Source organism: Coccinella septempunctata, chromosome 3, assembly GCF_907165205.1.
Source record: "Coccinella septempunctata chromosome 3, icCocSept1.1, whole genome shotgun sequence".
NCBI lineage: Eukaryota > Metazoa > Arthropoda > Insecta > Coleoptera > Coccinellidae > Coccinella > Coccinella septempunctata.
Window position 1 is genome coordinate 23,021,111 of NC_058191.1, and position 9,132 is coordinate 23,030,242.

Genomic DNA, 9,132 nt, shown 5'->3' on the forward strand with positions numbered 1-9,132 from the left:
TTAAAATTTAAGGATAAATTTTAATTAGTTTGTATTATTAAGTATCAATCAAATTTGATTTTCATTATTTTTGTGTAGTTTCTACTTGGTATCCCAAAGAATGTTTATTTTAAGTTATTTTGTTAACCCTAGAACGCCAACACACGTAAAATTTAAGTATGTCTTTTAAATTCCTAACTATTACAACCTAGATATCTGTTTCCGCGGGACGAGCGCCCGCCAGTGCTTTCCCCACTCCTTAGACCCATAAGTGCCGCCGAATGCGGCATCACTAACGTGACCAGACGTCCCGTTTTGAACGGGACTGTCCCGTTTTCTGATTGCCTGTCCCGGTGTCCCCGAACCGAACTCCGGGACGCAAAATTGTCCCGTTTTCGAGAACCGCGCGAAAATTCAAGGGCCGGCCGACCCGACGCGAGCTTTGCACGAACAAGTGTATGATGGTGGGCGCGAAGATAGCCGATCCAATACGTCATTACTCGCGCGTTTCATTGGTTGACTATTGTTTGATACATTTATCGTCCACTTCTATTATTTTGGCGTTGTTTGGTGCTCTTGTAGTGAGACATTTGAAGTATTTTTGTTTTGAAACCGTAGCTCGATATGCCGAAACGCAAGTGTTCATTCAATGTTAGCTTACAAGCAAAATATCCGTTCATAAAGCAAATAAACGCTCCCTCAGATGTAAGATGCGAAAAGTGTCGTACAGAATTCAGTGTTTCTCACAGTGGGGCTGGTGATATTGAACAGCATCTTAAGTCTGAAAAACATAAAAATGCCGATCGTGCCACCGCTTCGACTTCTTCAATGTTGAACTTTTTCAAGAGATCGGATGCGCCTACATTAAAGGATTTGGATATCGCCGCTGCAGAAGGCGTCTGGGCTTATCACACGATTGAAGAAAATCATAGTTTTCGATCTAATGATTGTGCATCGAAATTGATTCAATCATGCTTTGAATCGAAATTTACATGTGCGCGTACGAAATCAGAAGCTATTGTTGTAAATGTTTTGGCACCTATTGCTATGAAACAATTAAAAGATGATCTTGATAAGTCCAATTGTATTACAATTCTTAACGATGCTTCAAATCATGGTAACAAAAAAATATACCCCATTGTAGTACGCTTTTTTCAACCTTACGTAGGTATACAAGTGAAAATTTTAGACCTACAAGATCAACCAGGTGAGACATCTGATATTATCGTCAATTATTTAAACCAAGTGTTGACAGATAATAATCTGACAGCAAAAATCGTGGCATTTTGTGGGGACAATGCCAACGTCAACTTTGGAGGCGCAGCTAGGCGAGGAACTAATAATGTGTTGGCGAAATTACAATCGTCTCTGAAAAAGCCATTGATAGGTATTGGATGTGCAGCCCATGTGATTCACAATGCAATAAAATCCGCTGCAGATGGGCTACCTGTAGATTACGAAAGCATTATTGTGAAAATATATTCATTTTTTTATATTTACACTATTCGAGTTGAAGCTCTAAAGGATTTTTGCGCCGAAACTGAAACGGAATATCAAAAAATGCTCGGTTATAGTAAAACCAGATGGCTTGCTCTCATGCCTGCTTTGGAAAGAGTTTTAAAAATGTATGCTCCATTGAAAAACTACTTTTTGAGCATTGAAAAATGTCCACTGTTACTAAAAAATTTTTTTGAGGATCCCACATCGGAATTGTGGCTTTATTTTTTACACGCTCAGTCAACAAGTTTTCATCAAGCTGTATTGAAACTAGAAGGTCAGACTGTATCGGCAATTGAAGCTGCAAATGAAATAAATAAACTAAGAGACAATTTGTCCCTGAAACAGACCAATGTGTTTCTTCCATTTACAGTCCGTCAATTCATAGTGAAATTGAAGGAAAATGGTACAGATATCGATGAAAATTTTGTGAAAAGTACGGCTACAGAATTTTATAAAACAAGCGGTGAATATCTGGAGCAGTGGACTTGCTTCCTCACCAAAGAAATGGAGATATTTCATTGGGCAGATTTAAGAAAAGTACCAGCATGGGAAGATGTTCAAAAATCTCTAGATATATTGATTGGGAAGGAATATATAGACTGTAATAAAGATACAGAAGTTTTTGACGAATTTTCATTGATTTCGAATTACATCACAGAGCAAAAAATAACCGAATGGAATAATCTGAATGTTTCCACGGAAACTCGTTGGGTGGAAGTATTCAAACATTTTCACACCAACAATCTTCGGCATGAAAATTTCACGATACTGATTGAATATATTCTATGTTTGCCTGCTACTAATGCTCCAGTAGAAAGAGTTTTTTCTATGATGAATAAATTGTGGACATCTGAAAAAACCCATTTACAAATACCAGTTCTGAAGGCGATGTTGATAACAAAGATGAATATAGGAAAAACATGCCAAGAATTCCATTCTTACTTGAAAGCATCACCAGCAGTATTGAAGGAGATATGTTCCTCTGATAAATATAAATATTAACTAATCATTTGGGAAATGCTTTTCATTCATAATATCTAATAGTTTTTTTTTGTGAATAAATAAATTAAAGAAAAAAGTTTCATTGAATATATATATATATATATATATTATATAAAAGTATATATATATATATAAATATTTTTTTTGATTGACCCAAATAAACCAGTGTCCCGTTTTGAGTCAAAAAATAAATGGTCACGTTAGGCATCACATCAGTCGGTTTTAGTGTGTTATAGTGCTAGGAGTGAAAATCCACACGTAAATTTTACGTATCGTTGGCGTTTACCTATAAATCACAACACGTATTTTTGACGTATGATTGGCGGAAACGTGAGTATAATTTTTAGAGTTATATTTTTTTCCTTATAAATGTGCATTTTTTCCAGCGAAAATGAGTGCGAAAGATATTTTAAGTTCCAAAAAAAAATTAAGCGATAAGGATTTAGAGGAAATTCTTGCAGCAAGCGATTTTAGTGATATAAGCGATTCAGAAGAAAAAAATCCGGAAGAAATAGATGCTGATTATGACAGCGACGACAGCATTGCCGATAGAGATTATGTTCCAGATCCATTAGATGAGGATTCATACGCTGAGGAGCTACAAACCATATGGAGACGGGACCAGAAAAGAATACAAGTTATTATTTCCGAAGGATCGACGGCAAAAAAAGAAAAATTAGCGAATGATGCTATTCCATCCACCTCACACTCAGTCAGCTCATGCTCAGGACGAACACCATTGAAAGAGAAAAACCAAGAAGAAAGCATTCTTCCAAATAATTTCTTTGGAAAAGATGGGTATAAGTGGAGTGATACACCGCCAATATCTGAAAAGGGGAAAACTCCGGCAAGAAATGTGGTTTATATCAGACCTGGTCCAGTTGGCCCAGCTAAAGCGCTTACTGAGCCTCTCGATGCGTTTTCTCTATTTTTCAACGATGACGTACTGTCAGACATACTAATTTATACGAATCAAAGAATAGTTGTCTTGCAAGAAAAGTATAAAACACAAAACGCATCCACTTCTCTAACGTCAATAAGTGAACTGAAGGCTTTATTTGGACTTTTAATCTTAGCTGCCGCCTTGAAAAGCAACCACCTCTCAGCTGAACTCCTATTCGACGATTCATTCTCAGGATCCAGATATCGAGCTACTATGAGTAGAACAAGATTTCTCTTTTTACAAAATGCTCTGAGATTTGATGACCAATCAACAAGAGTTGAACGAAGAGCAGCATCTAATTTTGCTCCTATATCGGATTTATGGGATAAATTTATACATAATTGCACAGAAAATTACAAACCGAGTGCATATTTGTGTATCGATGAGCAGCTAGTTGGTTTTCGTGGGAGGTGTCCATTCAGAATGTACATACCCAATAAACCGAATAAATATGGTATAAAGATCGTAATGGTCTGTGATGTGGCAACAAAATACGTGTTGAATGCAAGCCCATATCTTGGAAAATCAACAAAAACAAATGGAGCTCCTTTGGCTAATTATTATGTCGAGTTATTGACTAAGCCAGTTTGGGGAACTAAACGAAACATCACGATGGATAATTGGTTTACGAATATACCTCTAAGCAATAAACTAACTGAAGCCCCTTTCAAATTGACTGTAGTCGGCACACTCAGAAAAAACAAACCACAGATACCGCCACAACTACTAGATATAAAATCTAGACCGTGTAAAACTACAATGGCTGTCTTTACTAAAAATTCTACTCTAATCTCCTATAAACCGAAAGAAAATAAAAATGTCTTATTGCTATCCACGATGCATACTTCGAACTGCCTGAATCCCGAAACTGCGAAGCCAGAAATTATACATGTTTATAACTCCACGAAGGGAGCGGTGGATACATTCGATCAAATGTCCCAGAACATGAGTTGTAATAGAAAGACTCGGCGCTGGCCTCTTTGTATCTTCTATAATATGATGAACATTGCCGCAGTGAACTCCTACGTCATCTATAATCACAACTTGACTGCTATGAAAAAAAAGCCAGCATCTAGACTCAAGTATATGTTGACACTTCATGAACAATTGACCATGCCTTGGCAGGAAACAAGGCGCAGCATTCCTACCTTGTCCAGAAATTTGAAGGAATGTATATCAAATGTGATGGGGGAAAAAGCTCCAACAATAACCAAAGTGGAACAAAAGGGAAAACGTTCATACTGCAGCATCTGTCCATCTGCTAAGAAAAGAATGACGATAACTTACTGTCACGTCTGTCCACGAGCACTTTGTGGAGAACATCAGATAAAAATATGTTATGATTGCGTCCAAAATGTCAATAAATAATATTACTCACTTTATATGCCATATTAAGCTTCTTTGTTTTACCTTCTGCAGGTATATTTTTCATTTGAATGTTATTAAAATTATGTATAAATAAAATATTTTGAAACCAAAATTGTTTAATAACCTATACAGAGAAATACACGCTATCATTTTCTTCCAATGTTGAACACGTAAAATTTACGTATGGTTGGCGTTACTGTGGGGAATTAGGGACGTTGGCGTTCTAGGGTTAATGTAGCATGTTCTGTTTTTTAATTTTTATAATAAATATGGGATGAAGATATGTTTTTTTTGTAAAACAATAAAAAAATATGTATTTTTTTGGTTTGACCTGTAAAATCAGTTATTGCGACTTTCATGTCGCCTCAATTGCGTCCCTACTAGCAATTAGAATGTAAAATAAAGGCAAATTTCAAGTCGCCCCATAGTGGGGCGACTTGAAAATAGGTCTCCATATTTTTTTTTCAGGAGTGGAGGGGGGTACAACTTTTTTAATTGTTGTGCCCGATAGCCACAACCCCAAAGTAATCTAAAATAATTTTTGTTTGAGTCAGATCGGCAAATAAGGGGCAATAGGTTTTCGGATATTAGAAAAAGTGTATCAAGACGCCCCGCTTTACGGAATATTTAAAATCTCTTGCACTGACGCCAGTGACGACTCTGTCTCTGCTCCAGAGACAACTCTGTCTCTGCTGACACTGCTTTTCATATGATTCCAAAGCTTTATCCGAGGGTTTCCAGAAGATCATTTCCTATATTCTTGCCTCACAATTATAATTAATATTTATACTCAAATTACTCTTAAGCTTCAATTTTATTAATTCATCAAGGGCTACAAGGGTGATTATTAAAAATTTCGTTTTCGAAATTCGGGGAATTGTGGTTAACATCATAAATCACTAAAAAAAGTGCATATTCGTGAAAATTTTCAGAAATTTCGATTAGAATGACAAACTAATGATTAATTATTTTTAGAACGAACCGACTCGTTGAAAGATTTGAACAATTTCGGAAATAGAGGAAGAAGTGAATTTTTCCAATCAGTATCAAACCATCAAATATTTTCAGTTCGAATAGTTCATTTTTTCATTCCCGCACATTGAAATGTTTACGTTGCTAATAGCAACGGCGTGCTCTACATCTTCCCTTTCACTCTTCCTCACTTTGCCTGTATCGGGATGCCATTCCAGTTCCCATAGAGTTCAATGGAGGTCTTTTTTTTTTTTTTTTGGTGTAGCAGGGGGAAAATCTGCAAACAGACGAACACACCCTCTGCTGAGGGGGAACAGTGTGGGGATTCTCACTCTCTGAGCTCGAGACCCACTAAAAACCCTTAACTGCTTCTTCATAGGTTCCGGGCATTTTGCCTATTAACCAGTTGACTCTTATGGTTTCTGGACTCTCACACGATCATAGTCGTGTTGATAGTTGTATGCTGCCTATAGCTTTTATAGGTTAAGCTCTTCTTTGGTTACATTTAAATCCTTAACTGATCTCTCGGTCTTCGGTGGTAGGTTCTTGACCTTCTAGCTTCTTCTGTTGGATCGTAGTCGACTAATCTTCGTAGTTCCTCATTTGGATGTTGTTTGGCTTTGTCGAATATCCTTTCCGCCTTTCTCTTCATAAATTCTGTAACTGGTTCCCATTCCAAGTCCTTGTAGATTTGTTTGTTCCTAACAAACCAGGGTACGTCCATCGCCATTCTAAGGAGTTTATTCTCAGTGGCCTGTATTCTCTTGATGTGGGTCTTGGCTGCGAAGCCCCATGCCGCCGATCCATATGTGAGTTGTGGTCGCGCAATAGTTTTAATCATCGTCAACTTGATGTTCTTATTCATATGACTTCTTCTGCCTATGAGTGGATAAAGTTTACTCATTGCGGCTTTTGTTTTATCAACAGCACATTTGATGTGGTTTTTCCATGTAAGTCCTCTGTCAAGCGTCACTCCTAGGTATGTTGCTTCATTTTTCCATTCAACCTCTTGTCCATCATCTTCAAGGTTTTCTTCCATCCTCAATCTTCTCTTTTGCAGTAATATTGCTTGAGTCTTTCTTCCATTGATTTGGATTTTCCATTTGATGCACCATTTGAGTAATTCATCTATGGCTTCCTGCAGTCTCCGGTGTATGATCTCTGGGCGTCGATGTCTGAACGCTATTCCTGTGTCATCTGCGTACAAGGTGAGCATATTCCTAGCATTCTTCGGGATATCATAAACGTATATTACGTAAAGCAGAGGTCCAAGTACCGATCCTTGAGGCACTCCCGCTTCCAATTGTCTGGTTTGAGAGGTTGCTCCATCTATCTTCACATAAAAGTTTCTATTCCTCAGATAGTTCCTTATAATCTTGCATAGCTTGGTCGAATATCCTGCTTTTTTCATCTTGTAGATTAGGCCTTCGTGCCATACTCTATCAAAAGCTCTCTCGATATCCATCAGAACTAATCCTGTGGCCTGTTTGGTCTGCATTCCTTCGGTGACGTATTCTATGAGCCGTAGTAATTGGAGTTCAGTCGAGTGTTCTCGTCGAAATCCAAATTGTTCGGGTGGGATTATCTTCAATATTTCTGTTTCCTCATTCAGCCTTTTGGCGATAACCCTCTCGACGACTTTTCCTAGTGCTGATAGTAGGCTGATTGGTCTATAATTTTGAGGAAATTTCCGTTCCTTTCCAGGCTTGTTGAAAACTATCATTTCTGCAGTTTTCCATCTCTTTGGGTAGTATTCGGTCCTCATCACTCCGTTTGTTATATTCGTCAAGGCTGCTATTCCTTTTCTAGGCAATTTCTTCAACATATAATTCGTTATCCTATCTTCTCCCGGTGCTTTCCGGTTTTTCAGTTTCATTATGATCTCTTTGATTTCTGTTGGTGAAGCCGGTTTTGGAATGATTTCGGTTTCCGGTGGTTCCATCATCAGTTCTTCGTTTGCCTCCACTTCTTCTTCTAGATCTTCATTGTCATCATCATTTCTGTAATTTATTCTGGCTTCTCTCTCAATTGTGTCGGCAAGTGCTTCGGCTTTTTCAAGTCTCGTATATACCATTCCGTTTGCTCCATGCAGTGGAGGTATAACTGTCTGTTCTCGTCGTAAGCGTTTTTGCATTTTCCAAGCCGAGTGATCTATTGTATTCAGTTCCCTTAATCTCTGGTGCCATCTGTTATTACGCAGTTCTGTTAAAGCATTTTTCAATATCTGACTATGCTTATTCAGTTTCTTCTTGTCTTCTTCTCTTTTTGTTGTTCTGTAGATTTTCCTGAGTCTTCTGTTCTTTTTTATAAGTTCCTTTATATCCCTTGGCGTATCTCCATGTGAATGTTTCGGAATTGGTTTCCTTATTCTCTTGGTGCTTTCTTCATAGGCTTCTTTTATATGATTTTCCAATTTTTCAACTGCTTCATCTAATTCATCCTGGGTGTTTATTTGGGGAATTTCCCTGATTTTCTCCTGAAGTAAATTCTTATATTTCTCCCAGTCTGTGCGTTCCTTGGTTTGTGTCTCTTCTTCGTTTCTTGGGCCATGTCCCACTATGAATTCTATGGGATTGTGGTCTGAAGTTCCGTCTTCTATTGTATCAATGCTGATTTCTTCAGTGATGTCTTTCATTACGACAATGTCCAGTACATCGGGTAGTCCATTTACTCTTGGTATGTAGGTCGGTATATCAGGTCCTATCACAACTGCATTAAGTTTTTCAGCATAAATCTTCAGTCTTCTCCCGTTTGTATTTTCCACCCTACTGTTCCATTCCTGCGATTTGCAGTTAAGATCACCAATTATGATTTTCGGGTGTCTTCCTTCTAGTAGCATTTTTAGATCCTCTTCCAGCATGTCCTTATCCGGTGATTTATAAGTTGAAATAATCTTCACTTGCCCTCGATTAGTATTCACAATAATCGATATTGCTTCTACTTCTTGTCCATTGAATATTTGGTCGAAATGGTGATCCATATTCCTTCTAGCCAGTATAGCAACGCCACCTGTGCTGTTAGGTCTATCATTTCTGTAAATATCGTAATTGGGAAATGCTATCCGAACGTTGGGGTTAAGTCTCGTTTCTTGAAGAGCTATGACATCCGGTCTCTTCTCTTCAATCAGTTCTTCGAATTCTGATCTGCGGGCTCTCAATCCTTCGACGTTCCAAGAGACGATTATGAGATTGTTCTTTATCGTCGTGTCAGCCATTAAATATTCTTAATAATTTGCTGCATCTTCTTCTCAATCTCTTTCTCCAGATTCTGCATCATCGTGCTGAGGAGGTTTTTCGTGAACTTATCCAGTTCCTCAGTGATTCCAGAAATTCCTTTTCTGGTTTCGGCTTTTTTGACGGTTTTTGCCT